Raw genomic sequence first — 27,232 nt, 5'->3', positions numbered from 1 at the left:
CAGCATAATAAACACAGAACAGTGGGTAAATAGAATTTGTTTTTATGGCTGACAATCCCACTTTAAAGAAATCAGAAGGCTTGCAAAAGATAGAAAATATATAAAAGAAATTTCCCATGACCAATCACAGAGCAGGCAAGCATGGCATCTCCTGGACCAGTGGGGTGATGCTCGAGCAGAAAGGACTCTAGAATCAGAAATCAGAAATGAAAATGTGACTGTTCATTCTGCAATTCACAGGTTATTGCTGGAGGTTATAGTTTAGCATATTAAAGACAGTAAAGTCTGTGGAATTGGTCTTGCCTTTCCCTGTAGTCCTTGTGTGAATTTATCAACCAGTAGAAAGTAATAGCATCTTAACACTCTGCATCCAAAAATGTTTCTGTCTAGTGATTGGAAAGTCTATGCAGGACATCACAAATGTAAATATACACTGCACTTGAAAAGATGACACAACCATCTGTGTCTCTTCCTGTTCATGTGTTCCCCCTAACAGATACAGAAACTGATATAAGCAGCCTCTTGCATCATCAGCCTGCACTTTTGACCCCTTAGTTTGTGCATTTTATTCTCTGGTTCATTTTTCTGCATATTACCTGTCTCCGTTTGGTGTTTCATCACAGCTGTCCAATAAGACTAGCAGGATTTAAATTGAATGTGACCTTAAGTAAAGAAAGATTTAGCTAGAACCTGTAATTGCTGCCAGCTGAGACAAATATTTACCTGTCCTAATGCCTCAAGGTATTTCTGTAGGGTTCCAACAGCCACAGTACCGGCCTGTGATTGGCAGGCTAAAGCCTCATCATGACACTCTGTCCCTGAATAACCAATCTCTGAGCAGGTCTCTCAAACCCTGTATCTACTGACAGTGATGCTGTAGACAGTGGATTACATCACATGCCTTCCATATAAGTAATCCTTACCAAATTATTTCCCTAGTATTTTAATACACAACAGACAACTGGGGCTCCATCAAATTCAGGAGTATGCAAGTTATTGCTACATACTGCAGTTGAATACAGCAGGTACAACATTCTGGACCAGTAACTACAGGCACAGAACCTACCTGTTGTAACTTGTACTCAGCTGTTATATGTAACAATAAATGTGATACTCCCAGTCTTCTGTTGTGTCTTACAATTGGATATTAGGGGTTGGTGGATGGCCCAAAAGACTGGAGTCTTGCATTAAAGGGAACCTTAACTGAGAGGGATTTTCCTTTTAAACAATACCGGTTGCCTGGCAGCCTGCTGATCTATTTGGCTACAGAAGTGGCTGAATTACATACCTGAAACAAGCATGCAGCTAATCCAGTCTGACTTCAGTCAGAACATCTGATCTGCATTCTTGTTGAGGGACTGTGGCTAAAAGTATTAGAGACACAGGATCAGCAGGACAGTCAGGCAACTGGTATTATTTTAAAAGGAAAATCCACATTCTTCTCAGTTTAGGTTCCCTTTAAAGAGACTCTGTAACAACAAAAACCTCCCCTGGGGGGTACTCACCTCGGGTGGGGGAAGCCTCCGGATCCTAATGAGGCTTCCCACGCCGTCCTCTGTCCCACGGGGGTCTCGCCGCAGCCCTCCGAACAGCCGGCGACTGTGCCGACTGTCAGTTCAATATTTACCTTTGCTGGCTCCAGCGGGGGCGCTGTGGCGACTTTCGGCACGGAAATAGACGGAAATACCCGATCTCCGTCGGGTCCGCTCTACTGCGCAGGCGCCGGAAACTTGCGCCTGCGCAGTAGAGCAGACCCGACGGCGATCGGGTATTTCCACCTACTTCGGCGCCGAGAGGCATCAGAGCGCCTGCGCAGGAGCCAGGAAGGTAAATATTGCGTCACGGCTGTACGGAGGGCTACAGCGAGACCCCCGAGGGACGCAGGACGGCGTGGGAAGCCTCATTAGGATCCTGAGGCTTCCCCCACCCGAGGTGAGTACCCCCCAGGGGCCGTTTTGTCGTTACAGTTCCTCTTTAAAGAATCTATCTTTACTGCAGCCTGCAGATATGTGATTTGCTAAATATTATTTTAAAGCAACCCTTATTTGAAAACAAACATATGAGATAATGAATTGTATGTGTAGTAGCAGTAGTATATGGAACCTCTCCGCAGTCTCATACCTTTAGTCAAAATTACTGGCATACAGATCAAATGTACACACAGGGGGTGTCTGTCTGTACGCAAGTACAGCTCTATGCTTAGCACAGCAGTACACAGTAGTGCAAAGTGGACCTACGACAAAAACATCACCGCAATCTGAAGACTAGAGAAAGGCTGCCATCAGCGAAGACCCCATAACTGTATGGGCTGCAAGAGACCCAGAAGAAGGTCAAGGTCTCTTGCAGCCCATACAGCTATGGGATCATCGCTGATGGCAGGGACGGATCTAGACCAAGTTTCGCCTGGGGCAAGGTCAGATTTTGGCGCCTAAAGGTCAGGTTTTGGCGCCTAAACTGCCATTCATTTTGCCGCCTTTTTAAGAATTCAACAAACTGCGCCTGGGGCAAGAGACCCGCTTGCCCCCCCCCCCCCCCCCCCCTAGATCCGTCCCTGGCTGATGGCAGCCTTTCTCTAGACTTCAGATTGCAGTGATGTTTTTGTAGTAGGTCCACGGATGTTTTGTATACGGTGTGCCTCCAAGGAAGCGGCTTTTGGCCGTGAAACACGTGTCAGGCATTTTTTATGTGAGGTGAAGGTCTGATGTTGTATCTACACGTATTATCTGCAATTTGAAAGAATAAAATATGAAAAATAAATATGAGAATTTTGGTTCACAGAAAACCCCATTTTTGTGTGTGTTGAACTTTCGAGTATTGGATATTGAGAGGCGGAACCACACTACTTTATATTCTGTCAGTACACAGTAGTGTACAGATTACCAAGCATCATGACTACTGCACAAATGAGACTAGGTAGTATGAGTTGGGACACATTGCATGTCTGTTTCCTATTAAATAAATGTGCATACATTACCCAGGTACTGCAATAGTTGTTGATATCAGTTTTAACAATACTGTGTGCATTCACAGGTCATGTCTCACTCTAGGCTTATTAACCCCTTGCCTTCCATGCAGGATTGTATAACCCAGGGAAATCAGTCAAAGGCCACAAGTTCCAACCCTGAGCAATACCAGCTCATATAGAGGGGCACTCTGCAAAATGGGTGTTGTCTAAACCTCCTGGTCTGCCTTTTCAGACCACTCCAATGTTATGTACAAAGGGCTAACCCTCATCTCCATACCAAGGAAATGCTATCCTCACATACGTAGGGGTAACAGCTACCAGTGGTGACAATTCCCTTTAATAATAGCCCCAGATGTACACATCCTTAAAGGCCAAAGGCAAATAGGTCATTTAATAGCCCTCTACGTTCTATTTTTAGAAAAAAATGTAAAGTTCCAAAGCTAATTTGAAATGAAAACAATAAAACATATTTTAAAAAAATGTTCTGTCGAATTTCATGTGTTTTCCCCAGGCACTCTAATTTTACCCACAACCCGAAAACACAATGGTAGGTTATATTTAACTGCCATCAGATTGTAGGCTGATTTGAGGTACAGTTTTTATTCAGTGTTCTCTGTAAAGTGCTATGGAAAATGTCAGTGCTACATCAATAATAAAAATAACAGTTTCTGCTTATAAACTGTCTTGGACTATGTTGCCCAGAAACAGACCTGTTATATCTTTCCTCTTTCAAAACACTGCTGTTTGTCTCTAACAGATATGATAAGGAGGTATGAAAAATGTTTGTTTGCACAGTAGTAACCCTGATAAGGTCCTTTCAGTACCTGCGTAATGGCAAAGTGGCTTGTTCTGAAATGTTTTCATAACCTGCATATAATTCATTGGATGAAAGAGTGTGCAAGTGCGACTTAATACAGAGTTCTGGACTCTGACTTCTATTGGAATCAAAACAGTTATGGAGCCAATTCTGAAAACGGCAAAAAATGAACTTTATTATGCTGCATCTAAACAGAGTGGCTACAAAGGCCCGATATGTTACCCAGGTGCTCTCCCATCACCGTTGATTAATGATTTTTTCCCAGGATTCTTCTTTAAAAATTATCAAAGTAATGTAAACATTTCAAAACTGGTTGAAGTGTTTACTCACCTCACTTAAAGAGAAACTCCGACCAAGAATTGAACTTTATCCCAATCAGTAGCTGATACCCACTTTTACATGAGAAAAATAATGATTTTCACAAACAGACCATCAGGGGGCGCTGTATGACTGATTTTGTGCTGAAACCCCTCCCACAAGAGGCTCTGGTACCGTACGGTACTCTGGGCAAACTGTCACAATGTAACAATGTTCAGACAGGAAATAGCTGTCTGTTAAAGCCAGACCAGCTAGAAACAGCTCCATAATCTGCCCACAGTAACAATGTCACCATGTAATACAAGTCAGAATGTGAATCTGGGAGAGGAAAGATTTTACAATGAGCAAACACTGACTAAATCATGTATACATAATTATTGTAAAAATGAAGCACTTTTTTTATTACATTATTTTCACTGGAGTTCCTCTTTAACCCGTAAAGGAACTTTAGGTTATGCTTTCCTTATAAAAAGCAAATGGCAACAAATATAAGTACTGATATTTACAAGATATTGAAACTACATACTGCTGTTTCACCAAGTAACACTTTCTCTGGACCAGTGAACTCTGCATTCCCATCATCCACTTAATATGAGTGTTCCACTAACTGAAGCAGGTGTAATACTACTACAGTTACCTGTATATGGCTCACAGTAACCTGACCAGTGTACTTTCTCTGCTCAGTGCATATGAAGTAATGAATGAGAAGCCTGCATAGGTTTCTTCTGTAACCTAGGGCAAAGTATAATGAGCGTTCACAGCACATTTCTAAAAACTTGTTACAAACATTTCAGCTATGCAGACTGCATATTTCTCTACGTCACATGTATGTCCTTCCAGTATGTTTATTGGCAAGTTTGCCTCTTTCCGCCATTCTTCACAAACTCCAGCAAAGACCAAAACCCCTCATTAATGTCCATTCATGCACAGAAAGACAACTGCTCAGCAATCTCTCTGAACCAAAAAAATGAAGGGGGGGGGGGGGGGGGGGAGGGGATTAAACAGTTGATAGCTCACAGGAAAAAAATATTAGTAAATGTACTCTCGGTGGAATGTTTATTCCAATATGGTACATGATGTAGATTATTGTCATTAGTGTTAAAGACTTGAAAGTAAGAACTGTCATACAATAATCCAATATAGATGATCTCTGTGAACACACCAATTAAGGTCAAGTATTTTAAGGAAAATACTTTTTGAAAAACTCTACACCTGCATGTAAAGGGGTTCGTAAACCTGCCCAAAATAAAATAAACACGCATGCAATGTTCCATCACTTGGTGACATACAATATAGTTCCTCAGTCATTGGTCATTGGGAGAAAGCGAGCAGCGCTCGTGAAACGACTGTCAGGCCGCAATCACCTTGTCTGTAACGGTTATGTGTGCTGGAAATAATTAAAATGGTGTCATGTTAACTGCAACCTCATCTGGTGCCACAAAACTTTCTTCTTCTTATTTAGTTTAGTTCCTCAGTCAGTTGCCACTTTCTAAAAATGTTTTGGTAGAATGTGAAGTAACCATGTCATGTGATATAAACAATGTACCTGATGTACATATGGTCATGGGTGCCACAAAAGTCCATGTAGGCATAAGAACTAATGACTAGATAGCATAAGCAGGGGACTAAAAATATGATTAAGGTGATATTCTAAGATCAGAGAACACTCTCTGATAGACAGGGTAATTATTATTATTATTATTATTATTGATTTATATAGTGCTAGCATCTTCCGTGGCGCTTAGATCAGAACATGTTAAAATTAACAGACCAGCAAGTGGTCTAACTGGATTAGCTAAATGCTTGTTTCAGGCATGTGATCCATACACTACTGCAGCCAAAGAGATCAGCAGGGTGCCAGGCAACTCGTATTGATTAAAAGGAAATAATAAATATGGCAGCCACCATATGCCTCTCAGTTCAAGTGACCTTTAACATATCAGTAAAGATGGGGTAGGGATCTCCATTCATTCCCTGTTCAATCTACTAATCAGGAGAGCCCAAAAAGGAGGAATCAAGTGAAGGTATGTAAATAAAGCTCATGGAAAGAATATGTTTCATCCTAAAATATAAAACAGAGAACGTTTATGAGCTAGTAAGCTACAGATTATTATTATTATTTAGTATGTATATAGCACCACCATCTTCTGCAGTACAAAGTATATTGTCTTGTCACTTAACTGTCCCTCAGAGGGGCTCACAATCTAATCCCTACCATAGGCATATGTCTATGTATGTATGTATGTAAGTATCGTGTAGTGCATGTATCATAATCCATGGTCAATTTAGGGGAAAGCCAATTAACTTAACTGAATATTCTTGGGATGTGGGAGGAAACCAGAGTGCCCGGAGGAAACCCACACATGCACAAGAACATACAAACTCCGTACCTGAGAATTGAACCATGGACCATGTGCTGCATGGCTGTCCATACAGATGGCTATTGAAGGGGTAACCTTGAAGCAATGCATTGGTTTTTTTTTATTTTTTTTGTATTTAATAATTTTTTTTCGCAAGCCAAGCTTTATTGACAACAAAATAGGCATAACATGTTAATGTGAGCATGAAATTATTTTTTTAATGAAAAAAAAAATGTATACTGAGTTCCATCAGTAGCCTACTAATAAACATGTATACGCATCAAAATTATCTTTCATATGTGTAACTTCATGTTCCTGTAGCCTTGTTTTGATTCTACCACTACCACTCTCCTACAGCCAATCAGTGCACTGACTACTGAGTGCCGCCTTTCCCTATCCTACCCTCACACTTGTTTTGATTGTTATGCATTTTGCCCTCATGTTGTCGCCCTTATGTTTTTACAGATGACGTGCTTAAATATTACCATTTTACTTTCTGTAGAGTTTCTTCTTTAGACTTGCAAACTGAATACTGATTCTAGCAGATGAGTTACTACTCTAAAAAAGAACAAAAGGCTAAACAGATTTTTGGGCTGTGCCAAGCTTTCTGACCTTCCCCACTATAGTACAAAAGGTGGGATAGAATACGGGAAACTGAATTTTTTACACAACAAAGAAAATTAAAACACTAGTTCTAACGCATTCTATATAGGTATGAACAGCGCTGAGAGTAGTAGTTGGATAATATAAGCTTTAATAGATTGTTATGGTCTGTATATATTCAGGATAGATTTCAAAGCACAAGGTCAAATGTTAAAAATACAAAATTTAAAATCTGTAAAAAGTCTCACCGCATATAGCTAGAGTGCATATATTGCATACACGTACCCTGTATGTGTTTAGGATTAATATTCAATCAAAAAAATCCCTATTCAAAGGTACAAAAAATATATAAAATCGCATAGCATGTAATTCAAATCCATATATTGCATACAGTTGTGTTATAAATGGAGTCTATATAGGTATGAACAACTCTGAGAGTAGTAGTTGGATAATATAAGCTTTAATAGATTGTTATGGCTTGTGTATATTCAGGATAGATTTCAAGGCACAAGGTCAAATGCTAAAAATACAGAATTTAAAATCTATAAAAAGTTGCACCGCATATAGCTAGAGTGCGTATAATGCATACACATACCCTGCGTATGTTTAGGATTAATACTCAATCAAAAAAAGATCACTATTCAAAAGTTCAAAATATTTCAAATCGCATAGTACGTAATTCAAATGCATATATTGCATACAGCTAACTGGGTTGTTATAAAAGTTGTAAAAGTTCACACCGCATTGGGAGTATTCACCATAAATTCTGTGACAAAGAATGCAATATTCAGTCTACATTCAACAATCAACCCCCATTCACTCCTGAGCCACCCGATGCTGTTTATGCACAAAAATATGCTAAGAAAAAAAAAAAAAAAATTGGTCAGATAATTCTAGGTCCAAAATGTCCGAAAGGGGGGGGGAGGGGGGGAATGATAAATGATGGATATTCTAGCAGTAGAGACTGAGCTTAGAGTACTTCTCGTGGTTGCGCTTCAATTGCGCTTGCGGAATTCCGCCGGATGTAGATAATGGTGGATCACAAACTTGATGAACGGATCTTTTTCCCGATCAGCGGGGGTACTCACGCTCCTGCAGCTATCCAGGTGTACAGCGGTTGGTGTCGTCCTGTGCGGGGCTCCGAATGTCCTTGTCCGCAATCCAGGTAAAACGGAGTATAAAATTAGAGACCTTATAACATGTGACACAAAAGGGGTAATCTACAGCATCATTTGCCCCTGTGATAAGATATATGTAGGGAGGACGAAGAGGTGCCTCAGAGAGAGGGTTAATGAACATCTCCGTAATATTGAAAAGGGTTGGAACGGCCACCCACTCTCTAAGCACTACAAAAGTCATCACAAGTGCAGTGTCCTGGATACAAAATTTATGGGGTTAGAAATTGTAACCAAGGACAGTAGGGGGGGCGATTACATCTCAAAAATGTCCTGTAGGGAAGGATACTGGATTTTTGAACTAGACTCCATGGCACCAAAGGGGACTGAACATGGAGTTTGAGTTGTTTGGGTTCCTGTGAGTATGAGTGGGGTGGAGCCACCGATGCACTGAACCATCCGATGCCTAGGTATAACACCAGGATTTCCCTCCATCGGGGGCGCCACCTACATCTGGCACTCTTCCTACCCCGGGGCCCTCCATTCAATATACACGCCTCCTCTTCTGTGGTGCCACCCACACCTGGTACCCCACCCCCCGATCAATCCAATAGGTGGCGCCCCCGATGGAGGGAAATCCTGGTGTTATACCTAGGCATCGGATGGTTCAGTGCATCGGTGGCTCCACCCCACTCATACTCACAGGAACCCAAACAACTCAAACTCCATGTTCAGTCCCCTTTGGTGCCATGGAGTCTAGTTCAAAAATCCAGTATCCTTCCCTACAGGACATTTTTGAGATGTAATCGCCCCCCCCTACTGTCCTTGGTTACAATTTCTAACCCCATAAATTTTGTATCCAGGACACTGCACTTGTGATGACTTTTGTAGTGCTTAGAGAGTGGGTGGCCGTTCCAACCCTTTTCAATATTACGGAGATGTTCATTAACCCTCTCTCTGAGGCACCTCTTCGTCCTCCGTACATATATCTTATCACAGGGGCAAATGATGCTGTAGATTACCCCTTTTGTGTCACATGTTATAAGGTCTCTAATTTTATACTCCGTTTTACCTGGATTGCGGACAAGGACATTCGGAGCCCCGCACAGGACGACACCAACCGCTGTACACCTGGATAGCTGCAGGAGCGTGAGTACCCCCGCTGATCGGGGAAAAGATCCGTTCATCAAGTTTGTGATCCACCATTATCTACATCCGGCGGAATTCCGCAAGCGCAATTGAAGCGCAACCACGAGAAGTACTCTAAGCTCAGTCTCTACTGCTAGAATATCCATCATTTATCATTCCCCCCCCCCCCCCCTCTGCTTTCGGACATTTTGGTCCTAGAATTATCTGACCAATTTTTATTTTTTTTTCCCTTAGCACATTTTTGTGCATAAACAGCATCGGGTGGCTCAGGAGTGAATGGGGGTTGATTGTTGAATGTAGACTGAATATTGCATTCTTTGTCACAGAATTTATGGTGAATACTTCCAATGCGGTGTGAACTTTTACAACTTTTATAACAACCCAGTTAGCTGTATGCAATATATGCATTTGAATTACGTACTATGCGATTTGAAATATTTTGAACTTTTGAATAGTGATCTTTTTTTGATTGAGTATTAATCCTAAACATACGCAGGGTATGTGTATGCATTATACGCACTCTAGCTATATGCGGTGCAACTTTTTATAGATTTTAAATTCTGTATTTTTAGCATTTGACCTTGTGCCTTGAAATCTATCCTGAATATACACAAGCCATAACAATCTATTAAAGCTTATATTATCCAACTACTACTCTCAGAGTTGTTCATACCTATATAGACTCCATTTATAACACAACTGTATGCAATATATGGATTTGAATTACATGCTATGCGATTTTATATATTTTTTGTACCTTTGAATAGGGATTTTTTTGATTGAATATTAATCCTAAACACATACAGGGTACGTGTATGCAATATATGCACTCTAGCTATATGCTGTGAGACTTTTTACAGATTTTAAATTTTGTATTTTTAACATTTGACCTTGTGCTTTGAAATCTATCCTGAATATATACAGACCATAACAATCTATTAAAGCTTATATTATCCAACTACTACTCTCAGCGCTGTTCATACCTATATAGACTCCATTTATAACACAACCAGAGGTGGTTGGGAACCCCTGGCCAGTGAACAGCAGCGGGTGAAAAGAACCACACTATCCCCATCTGTACTCCCATACCACCTAAGCGCCTCTCCACCTTTTTAAAAGTTCTAACGCATTGTTTTTCAGAGTATATTCATATCAGTATATAATACATCATCATTTATAATACTCAAAGTTTTGTGTATTGTAGATAAGCCATTTCTGCATTATTCCCTTTTTATTGTCTGGTTTGCTGGGTGTGCAAAACTGTGCCAATGCCAAAGGCTAGTTGCAAGACAAATCATGACTGTGTTTTTTTTACTCCTCCTTGATCACCCACATGATGAAGTCAAGGACTCAGTCTCCCACTATGGACAAGGAGCTAATGTGATCCTGCCCACCTTCTCCCTGTGCTGTTGAGAGCTTAACTCTTTGTGGTCAATACTGCAGACAATTTTCTCAATGAATCCTGGGCCACATTCCAAAGGGAATTTTTAAGGATGGCTGCTTCAAATATGTCAGCTATCTCAATACTGGCATAGTACACTGCTCAACTTTACTAACAATAAAAATTCAGAATTAGGTATAAATACTTTGAAAGATTTGTTTGTATACAAATTGACTAACCTGATGCTGTCAAGTTTCTACCCCTGTACTAAGGACTAGAAAAAAATAATATACTAGTTAATTAATAAACACTTCTAAGTAAATTACCCAGATCCTATTTAGGAAACACTGATTCCTGCTCAGTTCAGATACTGTTCCAAGTGGGATAAAAAAAAACCCTTTAATAAAAAGTTGTATAAATAATGCATATGCATAAGACTGTCTTTGGATATTAGCAGCACAATTTTGGAGATTGTAAAATTTGCTAAATGTCCACGATGGTGCAGAAAGGATTATACAGCTGTATGGAAAAATAGGTTACACCTTGGGCTGATGATCTACACTAATATAGAAGGGAGATTTTTACATGATAAACAAGCGATGCAATGTCAGGGATAAATTGCTATCGCTATCGCTTTTTGCCTGAACACTGTCAGGAAGGAGGCTTAGGGGCTGCTTCATTTGGACATCAGATAATTACTCAATCTGATAATAATAATACATATAGACATTGCTTTAAAGGGACTCCGAGCAGTGCAGAAACTATGGCAAGATACATATCATTTTAAAGCTCTCTTTCTCCTCTTTCCAATGATATATAAACCGCCACCCTACGCCTTTTAGTTTTCGCTATTTTCGCGATTGAAATTGCCACGGCCACGATTTCGATCGCGAAAACAGAGAAAACTAAAAGGCGTAGGGCGACGATTTAGGTGTCGTCAGAAAGAGGAGAAAGAGAGCTTTAAAATGATATCCATCAAGCCATAGTTATATTGTATTACACAGGGCGACTTTTTGTTAAAGTCAGCAGCTGCATTCAGCAGAATAGAGCTGCTGACACTGGGAAAAGTGTCGTCCTGTGTAATACAATATAACTATAGCTTGATACATTCATTTTAAAGCTCTCTTTCTCCTCTTTCTGACGACACCTAAATCGTTGCCCTACACCTTTTAGTTTTCTCTATTTTCGCGATCGAAATCGCGGCCGCGGCAATTTCAATCGCGAAAATAGCGAAAACTAAAAGACGTAGGGTGGTGGTTTATATATCATTGGAAAGAGGAGAAAGAGAGCTTTAAAATGATATGCATCTTTCCATAGTTTCTGCACTGCTCGGAGTCCCTTTAACCTGAAAGTACTTATGAGCAGCCTCCCATTTGCACAAGAGACCCTAGGCCTAGACAGTCGTCACATAACCACAAACTTCAAGTAAAGGTTCAGTGCCACAGGGATGCAGTAAATAATGGAAACACTTTGACCACTGCATGGCATTGCCATAGATACATAAAGCTGATCCAATGTTTGGCTAAGACAAGCCATGCAACCAGATGCATGTTCTGTCCAGAACTGTTTGCAAAGCAATCATTCCACCAGCAAATAGTATGCCCAATTGGCTGGTATTTGATGTTTTGGCTGAACAAAGTAAAATGTAAGTGTACCTTACATGGACGACTTTAATTTGACATCTGTATGCAGATAGCAATGTATAAAAATATTGGCCCACAAACCCATCTTTCTCCCATTCCCAATCTCCCATCTATCATAATATACCACAAAATCCTTCCCATGTCAAAATACAGTCTTCTTACAGTGGGGACTGGCTGGAAATACACACACACACACACACACCATCATTCCAGCTGTCATTTGTGTACAACGTGTAAAACTTACATTGAAGAGTGAATCCATTGGAGAGTTGTAGTTTATTTGTAGGTAATGCCTGGCTAATCTTGGTTCGTAAACTCTTTTTATAGTCACATTGTAGTCTTGGGTGTTCCCTTCTTCCACCCAAGAGTTTTCAGATTTCCTGTTGCCTTTTTGACTCCATAAGATGTATTTAGACATAAGAATGAAATCCCATTCTTATAGCAGCATAGGGTGTTGCTGGTAGGACATATCTCTTGACTTAAGTTTGCAAAAGATATAAACTTAACGGAAGGCTTAAAACTATTCTTAAAGTGGATCTGACATAAACTTTTACTCATTGCATAATTGTGTTCCTTTCATTTGGTTTATAGGGCATTCCTCAAGCCAAATACTTTTTTTGTTTTGTTTTAATACTCTAATTCCCTATAAACTAAACAAGCCACGCCCACAGCTTTTCACAGTGCCTTGGCACCGTAGCAAGGGCTTATGGGAGCTCAGTCTGGGCAGGAGGAGAAGGTTACTAGCCAGAGATTTCAGAGGCAGAGGGGAGGAGGGAGGGGACTGAATTTACACACAGGCAAGCTGGTAGCATCTCCATCCCTCAGCCTGTGACAATGTGACAAGCAGAACATGGCTGCCCTCATTGTATCACAGGAATAAATAATCATAAACTTTTTGTGAGAACGCAGAAAGGCCGCCGCGTGTGCTTCTGAGGAGGCAGCAGATTCCGCGTCCAATGCGGCGTTTTGCACGCGGAAGCGTGCGTCTGGTAACAGGCCAGAACGCGGAAAAGCCGCCGCATGTAACAACAGTAGGGTGGCTGGTTCCGCGTCCAGCACGGCGGTTTGCACGCGGCAGCATGTGTCTGGTGTGGCTGAGTCTGTTAGTGCACACAGGCTTAGGAATAGCTGAGAGGCAGAACTCTTATACTGGGCAAGGAGAGATCAACTGATCACGCCGATCAGCTGACTCCAGAGCAGGTTACTATTGTTTGATCAATTAGGGGTGGTGCCGGAGAGCACTACTCCATATATAGTTACTGCTGGCCAGTCTCAAGTTGTCTGCCGTTGCGAACACTACGTGGAAGCACTCAGACCTTAGTCAGATCCAACAGTGTGTTTGAACCAGGTGGACCTGGGAATTCACACTGAGCCAGATTACTTGTACTGTTATTCTGTTTATGCTTAGACTAGTTCCAGGGTGTAGAGACCACGGACCTCACACCCAGACCAGGGAACCCAGACTAGGGAACTTGTGTTATCTATCTGTTATACTTCAGACTAGTTCCAGGGTGTAGAGACCACGGACCTCACACCCAGACTAGGGAACTTGCGTTATCTATCTGTTATTCATCAGACTAGTTCCAGGGTGTAGAGACCAAGGACCTCACACCCAGACTAGGCATTGTTGATATCTGTTATGACTTACTGCTTTCCCGACTATCCCTTTGATCTCTGATTCGGTACCTTGCATATCTAATATTCCGTTGCCAGACCCTGCTTGCCTTGGATACCAAATCAGCCTTCTGTCTTTGTTCTTTATCTGTCCATGTGTTGCCGACCAGGCGTGCCCGACCTCGAGAGCTATCTCTTCTCTTAAGAGATAGTCTCCAGATCAGATAGTGACACCCACCTTCAGGTGTCACTCACTCTCTGGTCCTTCCTAACTCCACCCCTTGGAGAGTCTCAGGCTGCTGGAAGGTTCCTGTGCCCTCAAGAGCAGTATTCCATTACTGTCTATAATCACCTGCTCAGCAGGTGCATTACTCAAAGTACTACTGTTACACCAAACACTCACATACCTATAGGTGTCCAGAGGTTAGCAATATATCTGTATTATCGGTGATTCTGCAGATCATCAATAATCAGGTATGTATCTGCATTCTTGGTGATACTGCAGATCACCAATAATCAGATTCTCTCTGCGTGCTGACACCAATCATTACACTTTTGAACCTGTTTGCAGCTAGATTTGCTGTGTAAACGATTTAAACTTTAGATAAGATATATAGACAAGTTACTTGTTATAGTTCGTTTTTCATCTCGGGTCCGCTTTAAGGCAGGGAACACACTTGACTGTTTTTGTGTGCGTTTTATGCACAGAAAAACTGAGAACTCATGTTAATCAATGGGCTACTTCACACTTAATGCTTTTTTTGCACGTAGAAAAAAAAACTGACATTCAGCAGGATAATTCTGCACATTTTGACAGTTTTCTCTGTCAGTTACATTGGCTTCAATTCATCAAGCATTACCGCATTCGGTAATGCTGAAAACAGCTGAGTTAACGGAGCACTTAAGAAAATGTTAATTCATCAAAGCTGTTACCGAATGAGAAGCTGAAATCACAGAGCAATGAGATAAATTACCGACTTGTGCTCAACACATGTCAGCAAATGTCAGTAAATGTTAATTCATCAAGGTTACCACATTCGCTAGCACATTCGGTGTTTATCTCCAGCTCTCCCCTGTCGTTACAGGCTTCGAAAGCCTTCTGTGTGAATGTTTTCATGATTAACAGGAGCAGGCAGCCAATAGAAACAGCCCCTGTTCTCCTGCAAGTGCTGCTGATAGGTCACACAGGCTTCTCCACACAAGCTTCCAGACCTCCCAGGCAGTGAGCAGAGATAACGGGACAAAATATATCCCCAGATGTCCTTCGGTGGTTTAACCCTTTGAGTCCCTGTTTGAATATACAAAGATGCATGTGGTGAAATCACCAAGCATGGCATTTGTAAAGTCTCCAGGAAGTTTATCTACGTTGTGGCAAAGAAGTAAAATGTTAAGAAACACTGATGGACAGATTCAGAGCAGCAGAGGCAGTATAAGTAACAGTAAATATAACACACGTTTACATGTAAAGGGATGTCTGGATGCCTTCTATTGTTATCAGCTTGTAACAACACAGAGACATTCCAAGCTGCTCTGCACCACTCTGCCGTTATCTAACAGCCTTTGATGAACTGAAGCCGTAGTACTTCGGTAACTTAACGAACCTCTACCTCACATGGGAAAATATTGATGAATTAGCACAGTGAAGTGTAAAATACCGAATGCGGTATTTTAAGGACTGGGGTTTTGTTATCGAACACCCTTTGATGAATTGAAGCCATTATCTGCTGAACACGTTTTTCTCAATACAAACTCACTTGGTGTGCAGAAAATGCCTCACAACAGTAAGAATCTAGAATTACAAGAGTTCATAGGTAACCGGACTAGCTGTTTAATATGTTTCCATGTACTTCCTGAAAACACTAAATTATTCAACTAGCATACAGTCATCAAAATATTTTATATTTCCAATAATAATGAATCATAACAAATATTTTATGCTGATGCCAGGAAGATAAACCACTTCAGATCTACCTCCTTGCTAAACATGCTAAAATGCTGGCATTATAAACTGGTCATAAACGCTACCATATTTGTTCCTAATAGACTCTCGTGAGAATGATTCCACACATGAGCAGATCATTATTGGAACTGTTTGATTCAGCTGGAAGAACTATACACTCTATGACATAAATGCCACAATGTGAATGGAATAATATACATGCAAGGGAGCAATAGAATACTGCTATTTCCCTATGAGAATTGGTGGACATTCAGTAATAAGAGGCCTGCGCAGCAAGTGCACTTTAGTATGTTTAGCAAGGAGGTAGATCTAAAGTGGTTTATCTTCCTGGCTAGAAGTATCAGCATAAAAGTATATTAGTGGAGTGACGTGTCTGAGGTTTTCAAGGGGTTAGCACGGTTTGGGACATGCACTGCACAATCTCAGCAAGGAAAATGTTGTACTTTTTTTTGGAAGTTGGCGAATAAAATTTGATATTTTTGCAATATACGGGTATTTTTCGTTTTTTCTGAATTGTTTTGGTGTGCTAAGCACACATTTTGTGAGTTGTTTGAATACTAATAATCATTCTTTTTATTTTATATGTCTCAAATAAACATCTCAGCATTCAATTACTTTTGATGTATAATCATTTTTGAATCCTACTTCCACTAATGCTACAGTCAGTGTCAACTACCTTCTGACAGTTGTGATTAACTAATCCCTGACGCATCCTAAATAGGATATAATCCCTAGCTTTACACATAATCCCCTCATCTTCAAAGTTCAGAAATATAATTTACTGTCTATTGAAAAAGTGCCTTTTCAGATCTGTCTATTTAGTTTTTAATATACTGTATACATTACAGTCATGTCCATAACCTAATATTACAATACATCATAATTATTAGTACTAGTAATTACTAATAATTACTATTTGTTTTTCCCAGTGGACAATGTTGATTTCTCTTTTGCTTTTTGCTGACGCTTGACCTGACCTTGAGAAAAAGTACATCTTACACAATTTTTTTTTCAACATTCTAATTGTAATTTGTTAATTTCAGCTGTAGCTTTAAAATGTAACCGAGCCGAATCTTGGGTATAGATTGAGATACTTACCTAAAAAAGGAAGTTTTAGAATCCTATTGAGGCTTTCCTCGTCCCCCCGTCGCTGAACATGGCCCCCCGGAAGATTAGTGACAAGGCATTGTTGCTAATCATATCGGGGCTGCTAGGCTCCTCTTCTTGCAGCGTGGCCGTGCAGTAGACACGCGAGCCTGCCCGCACATGCGTCATAAGTCGGAACCGCAAGCTCCATGCGACTGCGCATGCGTGGCCATGCTCGTGCGTCTACTGCGTGACCATGCTGCAAGAAGAGAAGCAGCGCGACGCCGATGTGGAGAGGGGCCGCGCTTGACGACGGGGACTTTGGACCACCAAGGGAAGCTTCAATATGATCCTGAGGCTTCTCTCTCTTCGGGTGAGTATCTTATTTTTATCCTGAGCTTCGGCTCGGGATCGCTTTCAGGGTGATTACATTCATCTAAATTTAATTGGCCAATGATTGTGCAATGTTACCACTTCCATGCAGTATGAGGACCAACAGATTTTGAATACTATGAACAGATTGTGGGCCTGATCCAATTCACTTTTTCTCCTAAGTTTTCTCTTAGGTGATATTTTCACACCTTATCAATAAGATGCCTTTTAAGCAACCAGCAAGCAAGAAAATACTTAAAAGAATTTTGGCAGTACATTTTCACCTACTTTTAGGTACATTTTCAATTGCAGAGAGTTGAAAAGTTATTTTGACCATTTGAGCCCCAGAGGTTTATACCTCCCTAGTGACCAGGCCATTTTTTACAATTCCGCACTTCAAACGGTTTATTGCTCAGTCATACAGCTTAGCATTCAAATGAATTTTACCTCCTTTTCTTTTCACAAATAGAGCATTCTTTTGGTGGTATTTGATTGCTGCTGCTATTTTTCGTTTTTATTATTTAAAACAAAAAATACATTTTGTAAAAAAAAACCATACAGATAAGTTAATTGGCTTCCCCTGAATTGGCTCTAGACTACGATACAAACACTACACTATACATACACAGACATATGCCTATGGTAGGGATTAGATTGTGAGCCCTTCAGAGGGACAGCTAAGTGACAAGACTATACTCTGTGCAGCACTGCGTAATATGTTAGTGCTATATAAATACTTACATCAATAAATACTGAAAAAAAAAACTTAGATCACTGGCTGGCAGGCTAATTGCTGGGACCCGCTGCGGGCACTGCCAAGAGTGAGCGTTCGTGCAAGCTCCCATCACATTTCATTCCTCACGAGGTGATGCATATATGCCTCGCTAAGGTACGAGAGAGCCGCGGACCCGCCGCCATTCTGTGTTAGGCGGTCTGGAAGCGCTTAAACAGAAGATGAATAATTATCTCCTAGGTGAAAACTGATAACAAAAAGTAAACTGGATGGAGCCCATTGTGTAGGTTAGCTCTCATGGGAGTGGTAAAATTAGTAAATGGTTGGCCAAGCAAAATTAGAGGTGTGTACGCATGTCAAGTTTGAAGATGCAGAAGAGTTTAGCTAAAACTCTACATCATAAATCCAGTCTGTGAGGGATGCACACTGTCATGCAGTGATCACGTTTTAGGGGCTGTTCTCATTGGTCCTAGAGTTTTATGCATGCATTATTCTACATGCACAATTCTGTGTTTTTGTAGTCTTATTTGTATGAATGTTCATTTTGTGATTTTTATATGCGTGGTATGCAAAATTTTGCATCACAATTTTTTTCATGAATACCAATGAAGTTAATTTACATGAAAGTTTATCTAACTAACTTCGCATGCAAATTTTCATGCAAAATGAAGGGAAACATATTTCTTTGTAAACCATCCACCTTAGGTATGGTCCATGAGGCCATGAAGGAAGCAAAGGACAATAATGCCCATGCTCTGTATAGTACCCATGCAGAGAAAGGGAACACCACTGAGTTTCACTAGTAAAATCTGTAATGTCAACTATATCAAGCCCGTCCTGGAAATATCAACACTGTCACCATCATTAAGGCAGGCAAAAAATAAACTGTGGAAGCAACTGCTGCATTACCTTTTACCAAGGGTACCCATTGGGTAGATCGTGATCTACCGGTAGATCGGAAAGGACTCCAGGGTGGATCCCACATCACCGGTCTGAGTGACATACACATTGTACTCTGACTTGGAAGAGCTTAGTGCGATATGCTGTCCTGAAGTTTTGCACAGCAGCATAGAGGATTATGATGTTGTGCAAGGGCGGAGCCATAATTTAGAAGCATTGGGCCATAACTTTGTGAGTTTTCTCCAAGTAGATATTTTTATACCTTACCAAAAATAGTTTTGAAGTTCTCACCAAGCAACAAATTACTCAAAATGAGTTTGATATGAACTTTCAACCTACTATTTTGTACTTTTTCAATTGCTAGGTACTGAAAATGTAGTTTTTAGATAAAATGAAAAAGTATCTCCTTGGAGAAAACTCATGAGAAAAGTTAATAGGATATGGCCCATTGTGTGCTACTGCTGATCACAGTTTTGCTGGACACTGAGCATGATATCAAAAGCATGATATTGTGACGCTATTCGGTCAAGCACTGTTCTATGTGGCTTACTGAGGAGGACTCTATGATACTCATCTAATTGACTGGCGGCATGTACTGATGAACTGCAGTTGTGGCTTGCATCTATAGGTAGATTCTACCAGGGCTGTGGAGTCGGTACAAAAATCATCCGACTCCAACTCCTACTCATAAGTTTATGAAACTACCGAGTACCGACTCCGGATGTTTGGTTAAAGCAAATGTTGCAATTCCAGTAAAGTGACATCATCTTAAAAACCAAACTTGATAGGAACCCAGACAACCATATACAGTGATACCTATAGATTGCTTAACTAGATATAAGAATTGTTTTCCTCCCACATCTATACAAACAGAAGCCCCTGCACTAAGGAGTACAATTCTGTGCTGTCCCCTTTGGCTGATGCGATTCCTAGATAGGGTGCTTTGATCTATCATTATTAGAAAACATCAGTGCTCTCCTTCCCTCCAGTAACATGGATGCTACTATGAACTCTTTGTGCAGCGTTAAATTAAATAACGTTCTCTTTAAAAATGTATCTTCCCGTTGGACTGCGTAAGCTTTAACTTAAAGGGAAAAGGATTCCAGAGGGGGAAATAATAAACCCCCAGTGTATGAGTAATTCACAGATCAAAAGATCTAATGAATAAAGAACATGACCGAATATATGCATATACAGATGCCTGCAGAGACAAAACATCCAGCTTCACAAGTTGTTTTGTTTTTATCATTAAAAAAATACACTCTGAGCTCAAGTTAATGTTTGCTATAACATGACTGAATGTTTCATGAAATTCTATACAACTGTGCTATCTAAAGGTGCCCATTAACAATACAATTCCCAAAAGATTGACCAGCTGATCCCATAATTGCGAATAGTCGGGAACAATTATTTAGGCCCACAAATAGGAAGGAAAAGGCAACCAATCTGATAATAATCAGTGGAATCAATCTGAAAAAACGATCGACGGAACAATTGATGTATCGATCATTATTTGTTCACTGACACCATCAACACTGCCTGATTCTATCAGACGGTTGGTTGTCCATGAAATTGTTAATCGGCAGGTTTAAGCTTAGGGCGGGTTTCCACTAGCACCGGCCTTCGGCCAGCACTTGTGCACGCCGATTACCCATCCGAATCCCTGTAGCCATGCCATGCATGGCTATGGGGATTCAGACGGGTTGTCCAGAGTCCTGAAGCAGTGCTTCAAAATTTTTTCACAAGCACAAATTCAGAAGCAGAAAAGAGGAAAGGAAAAAAAGAGCGCTCTCTGGCGCATTAACTCTTTAATTGACCTTTTCTCAAGGAGTAAAAATAACACTTACAAGATTCAATAAAAAATGCGCTTTTCACATTATATAGTGTATATCACCGCTTCCATAAGATCTCACCACCGCTCTGCGCGCCTCCGCACTGTGGCCAATAGTGTGGGTAAGCAGCCTATTGATTTCATTAGGCTGAAATTCTGGACCCGTATTTGTGGGTGTGAATTTGGCCACAAACAGCCCTAGTGGAAACGGGCCCTAAGAATTAAAAAAAACAATGTGTATATAGACACATATAAATGTATTTTTGTCTTCATGGGAGCTCACGGTAGTGCTCCTACCACATACACATACATTAGGGCAAGGTTTTCTTTTTGCAGGATAAAATCAGCAGATCACAAGCACAGGCAGACCATACAGACTCCATACAGACAGTGTCTTGGGTGGGTATGAAACCCAAAATTATACCAGTGCACCACCTAAAATTCTGGTCATTTACATTTAAAGATTATTATCTTTATTACAAATATCCATTTACATTATTACTAAATATGTCAAGATATGTCACTTCAGTTGTCCCATATTTGTAATTCAGCCATTTGTTTTGGTCAACGAGAATCCAGCACAATGACCTTCACTCACAAGCTCTTCACCAAACACATCAATTACCAGGTCCAAAGCATTCCTTTATCTCTACCGTATTCAGCTGTAAACTCTGTTTGTGGCTGTTGCCATGGGGATTTATATAGTTTTCTTTCTGCTACATAGTCTCTCTACGTATATGGCTCTCTTGGGTTTATATCTTTATTGGTGGTGGCACCTCCTTTTCTTTTATAATGACGTGGTCTGGTGACTCCTTTATTTTCACATTAATTCGCCCCTTCTGTGGTTTCCCTGATCCAGCCAAGTCTGTGGTAACGATCGGAGTGACTATTGGGTCCCTAGTTAAAGAACAACTGAAGCGAAAGGGATATAGAGGCTGCCATATGTATTTCACTTTAAAGCGGAACTGAAGATAGTTAAAACAAACTGTTTCACTTACCTGGGGTTTCTGCAAGCCCCCAGCAGCCGTCCTGTCACACGCCGGTCCTCCACGATCCTCCATTCTCCCGTCGCCGCTCCATTCCTCGACTTGCAAGTCGAGGCCAGCGCAGCCCTGCCAAGCGTATCCTTTTTACGCATTCCTGTCTGCAATAGTGCTATTGCGAACTGTAACGCAAAGAAGGATATGCGTGGCCAGAGCCACACAGGCGCAGTGGCTCGGCGGCGAAACCGAAAGTAGCTGGCGGCGGGAGAACGGAGGCTCATGAAGGGCATGCGCAGGACAGGACGGCTGCTGGGGGCTTGCAGAACCTCCGATGAGTGGAACAGTTTGTTTTAAATCTATCTTCAGTTCCGCTTTAAGCAATACCAGTTGCCTGGCTGTCCTGCTGATCCTTTGCCTCTAATCCTTTTAGCCATAGACCCTGAACAAGCATGCAGCAGATCAGGCGTTTCTGACATTATTGTCAGATCTGACTGGATTAGCTGCATGCTTGTTTCTGGTGTGATTTAGACACTTCTGCAGCCAAATACATCAGCAGGGCTGCCGGGCAATTGTTTCAAAGGAAATAAATATGGCAGCCTCCATATTCTTCTCACTACAGTTGTCCTTTAAGTCATGGGTCCCCAACCTTGGGCAGATTTTGGGGGGGCCGCGGCTTCTCCCTCTCCCCCCGTGGCCGCCGCTCCTGTTACCTTACGAGCGGGCGGCCGCTTCCTTCCTTATATTCCTCTAGCCGCGGCTCTCCTCTTCACAGCATGTCGTATTACAGCAGCGCTTCCTGCGCGGCTGCTGTAAGGAGCCTAGGGAGCCGGGACAGCAGTTCCCATGGTAACGGTGATGCGTATCGCCGCTACAGGAAGCCGCTACCCCGCCTCCTTCCCTCCTTACAGCAGCTGCGCAGGAAGCGCTGCTGTAATACGACATGCTGTGAAGAGGAGAGCCGCGGTTGGAGGAATATAAGGAAGGAAGCGGCCGCCCGCTCATAAGGTAAAAGGAGCGGCGGGCGGGGAGAGGGCACCTCTGCTAGCTACACTGGGGCAGCTATACTGGGGTAACTACTGGCTACACTGGGCTAACTGTACTGGGCTAACTGTACTTGCTACACTGGGCTAACTGTACTTGCTATACTGGGCTAACTGTACTAGCTATACTGTGGTAACTGTACTTGCTATACTGGGCTCACTGTACTTGCTATACTGGGCTCACTGTACTTGCTATACTGGGGTAACTATACTAACTTTATTGGGGTAACTATACTACCTAACTATACTAAGGCAAGTATAGTCCTTATACAGGGGCAACTGTGTTAGCTACCTATACTGGGGGCAACTATACCTAGATACCTACTTACCTAAATACTACACTCAAAATCAGGGAAAAGAGGGGGGGCTGCCGCCGCCACTAACCAAGCCCCCCCACTAACCACGCCCCCCCCCCCCCTCCAGGGGGGGCCCAGAGAAAAGTTTGGTCTGGATAGTGGGCCCCAGGCTTAAAAAGGTTGGGGACCCCTGCTTTAAGTAACATGCCTCTGTCTCCATTTGTTAGCTGCTATTATTTGTGGCCTATTAATACTGCTCTGCACTTTCAATATGTTCATCAAAATAAAATGAAAGAACAAAAAATAGGTTTCAACTCTTTAAATACAAATGGTCTTCTGCCTATAGAAAAAAAAGGTTATTGCAACTGGATGTAATGAAAAATTGCAGGCTGGCATAGGAGTAACTGAGTCTGAGCATGTAGACACGGTCTCACGAAACCAAATGTTTTCCTTTAAAGAAGACATCATTTTCTCTTTATTTATGCATCTTTGGACAGCCAAATTTTCATGACTCTCTTGCACCTGGCTGTTCAGCCCTGCCAAGAAAATCCATCAGCTCTCGGTTGTGACTGAAGAAAACAGCATATTCACACACAGCGCTCAGCTGAACAATGCAGAGGAAGCGAGTGTGAACAGCACATCTGATTGTCACACAGTATGTCATACTAACGTTTTTGTCATGCTATTTTGGTCACATAGCGTGTAACCACAAAAGCATATAAGCCAATCGTTTTCACCAGAGGCAAACCACTCACATGTCTGGACAACAGAATCTAAGCATAGCATGAAAAACAATATAAATAGAGGTCAGTGAGAGCCACATGTCAGAACGGTAGTTAGTTCCAGAGCTACAAACCGGAGAAATCATAAGGAAAGTACAGCATGCTTTCCAGCCTTCCTTATGTCTAATGAAGACATCCAAGTCCTGGGACTTGGTAGTAGAAAAGTTGAGCTAACATAAGTGAACATACAAATTCCATGTAGAGTAAACTTACTGGTATGCGAACCAGGGACCCAGCACTGCAAAGCAAGAGTGCTATCCACTACTCCACCACCGCCCATAATGCACTCCAATCAGCAATTAACTTCCACCATAAATATCACCTACACAGACTCTACAATGTCACAGTCTTCACACATTTTTCTGTTACAATATGCTTTATTGAAATACGCAACAAATTACAGGTTATCCAAGTGGTTGGAAAAAACTATAGCATCAGAAGAAAAAATTCCCATTCCTCTATTGCACTATTGAGACTCGAAAAGAAGAAAAATCGATCAAGAAAACTGCAGTGTAACTCAGGGAAACATTTCTCATTTATTTATAAAAAGTGATAAAATAAAACGTAACCGCACCATCACTATGAAGCCCAGGTGAGAGAGGAGGCCAGAGCCATCAAATTTAGCCTGCAAGTGGTTTCCCCACTGTGCATTATGTTTGGCCTACTCTAGCCACTTGAGGACCACAGTCTTTTCACCCCTTAAGGACCAGAGCCTTTTTCTCCATTCAGACCACTGCAGCTTTCACGGTTTAATGCTCGGTCATACAACCTACCACCTAAATGAATTTTACCTCCTTTTCTTGTCACTAATACAGCTTTCTTTTGATGCTATTTGATTGCTGCTGCGAGTTTTACTTTTTATTATAATCATCAAAAAAGACATGAATTTTGTCAAAAAAATGACTTTTTTAACTTTCTGTGCTGACATTTTTCAAATAAAGTAAAATTTCCTATACACTTGAGCGCGAAAGTTATTCTGCTACATGTCTTTGATAAAAAAAAAACCATTCAGTGTATATTTATTGGATTGGGTAAAAGTTATAGCGTTTACAAACTATGGTGCCAAAAGTGAATTTTCCCATTTTCAAGCATCTCTGACTTTTCTGCGCACCTGTCAGGTTTCATGAGGGGCTAAAATTCCAGGATAGTACAAATACCCGCCAAATGACCCCATTTTGGAAAGAAGACATCCCAAAGTATTCAGTGAGAGGCATGGTGAGTTCATAGAAGATTTTATTTTTTGTCACAAGTTAGCGGAAAATGACACTTTGTGAAAAAAAAAAAAAAAAAAAAGTTTCCATTTCTTCTAACTTGCGACAAAAAAAAAATGAAATCTGCCACGGACTCACTATGCTCCTCTCTGAATACCTTGAAGTGTCTACTTTCCAAAATGGGGTCATTTGTGGGGTGTGTTCACTGTCCTGGCATTTTGGGGGGTGCCTAATTGTAAGCACCCCTGTAAACCTAAAGATGCTCATTGGACTTTGGGCCCCTTAGCGCAGTTAGGCTGCAAAAAAGTGCCACACATGTGGTATTGCCGTACTCAGGAAAAGTAGTATAATGTGTTTTGGGGTGTATTTTTACACATACCCATGCTGGGTGGGAGAAATATCTCCGTAAATGACAATTTTTTTATTTTGTTTACACACAATTGTCTATTTATAGAGATATTTCTCCCACTCAGCATGGGTATGTGGAAAAATACACCCCAAAACACATTATACTACTTCTCCTGAGTACGGCGATACCACATGTGTGGCACTTTTTTGCACCCTAACTGCGCTAAGGGGCCCAAAGTCCAATGAGTACCTTTAGGATTTCACAGGTCATTTTGAGAAATTTCGTTTCAAGACTACTCCTCACGGTTTAGGGCCCCTAAAATGCCAGGACAGTATAGGAACCCCACAAATTACCCCATTTTAGAAAGAAGACACCCCAAGGTATTCCGTTAGATGTATGGTGAGTTCATAGAAGATTTTTTTTTTTTGTCACAAGTTAGCGGAAATTGATTTTAATTGTTTTTTTTCACAAAGTGTCATTTTCCGCTAACTTGTGACAAAAAATAAAATCTTCTATGAACTCACCATACTCCTAACGGAATACCTTGGGGTGTCTTCTTTCTAAAATGGGGTCATTTGTGGGGTTCCTATACTGCCCTGGCATTTTAGGGGCCCTAAACTGTGAGGAGTAGTCTTGAAACCAAATGTCGCAAAATGACCTGTGAAATCCTAAAGGTACTCATTGGACTTTGGGCCCCTTAGCGCACTTAGGGTGCAAAAAAGTGCCACACATGTGGTACCGCCGTACTCAGGAGAAGTAGTATAATGTGTTTTGGGGTGTATTTTTACACATACCCATGCTGGGTGGGAGAAATATCTCTGTAAATGACAATTATTTGATTTTTTTTACACACAATTGTCCATTTACAGAGAGATTTCTCCCACCCAGCATGGGTATGTGTAAAAATACACCACAAAACACATTATACTACTTCTCCTGAGTATGGCGATACCACATGTGTGACACTTTTTTGCAGCCTAGGTGCGCTAAGGGGCCCAACGTCCTATTCACAGGTCATTTTGAGGCATTTGTTTTCTAGACTACTCCTCACGGTTTAGGGCCCCTAAAATGCCAGGGCAGTATAGGAACCCCACAAGTGACCCCATTTTAGAAAGAAGACACCCCAAGGTATTCTGTTAGGGGTATGGTGAGTTCATAGAAGATTTTATTTTTTGTCACAAGTTAGTGAAAAATGACACTTTGTGAAAAAAACAATAAAAATCCAATTTCCGCTAACTTTTGACAAAAAATAAAATATTATATGAACTCATCATACACCTAACAGAATACCTTGGGGTGTCTTCTTTCTAAAATGGGGTCACTTGTGGGGTTCCTATACTGCCCTGGCATTTTACGGGCCCAAAACTGTGAGTAGTCTGGAAACCAAATTTCTCAAAATGACTGTTCAGGGGTATAAGCATCTGCAAATTTTGATGACAGGTGGTCTATGAGGGGGCAAATTTTGTGGAATCGGTCATAAGCAGGGTGGCCTCTTAGATGACAGGATGTATTGGGCCTGATCTGATGGATAGGAGTGCTAGGGGGGGTGACAGGAGGTGATTGATGGGTGTCTCAGGGGGCGGTTAGAGGGGAAAATAGATGCAATCAATGCACTGGGGAGGTGATCGGAAGGGGGTCTGAGGGGGATCTGAGGGTTTGGCCGAGTGATCAGGAGCCCACACGGGGCAAATTAGGGCCTGATCTGATGGGTAAGTGTGCTAGGG

General features: G+C 41.4%; 1 protein-coding gene across 1 annotated transcript in view; it reads right to left on the bottom strand.

The window, feature by feature from the left end:
* Positions 1–27,232, bottom strand: part of NTN4 (netrin 4) — a 166,299-nt gene that overhangs the window by 122,376 nt on the left and 16,691 nt on the right. The gene's annotated exons all lie outside the window — the stretch shown is intronic.

This window comes from Hyperolius riggenbachi, chromosome 3 (genome assembly GCF_040937935.1).
Source record: "Hyperolius riggenbachi isolate aHypRig1 chromosome 3, aHypRig1.pri, whole genome shotgun sequence".
Lineage (NCBI taxonomy): Eukaryota > Metazoa > Chordata > Amphibia > Anura > Hyperoliidae > Hyperolius > Hyperolius riggenbachi.
Note: the sequence above shows the minus strand (reverse complement) of the source record. Positions and strands in the feature narration are given on the sequence as shown.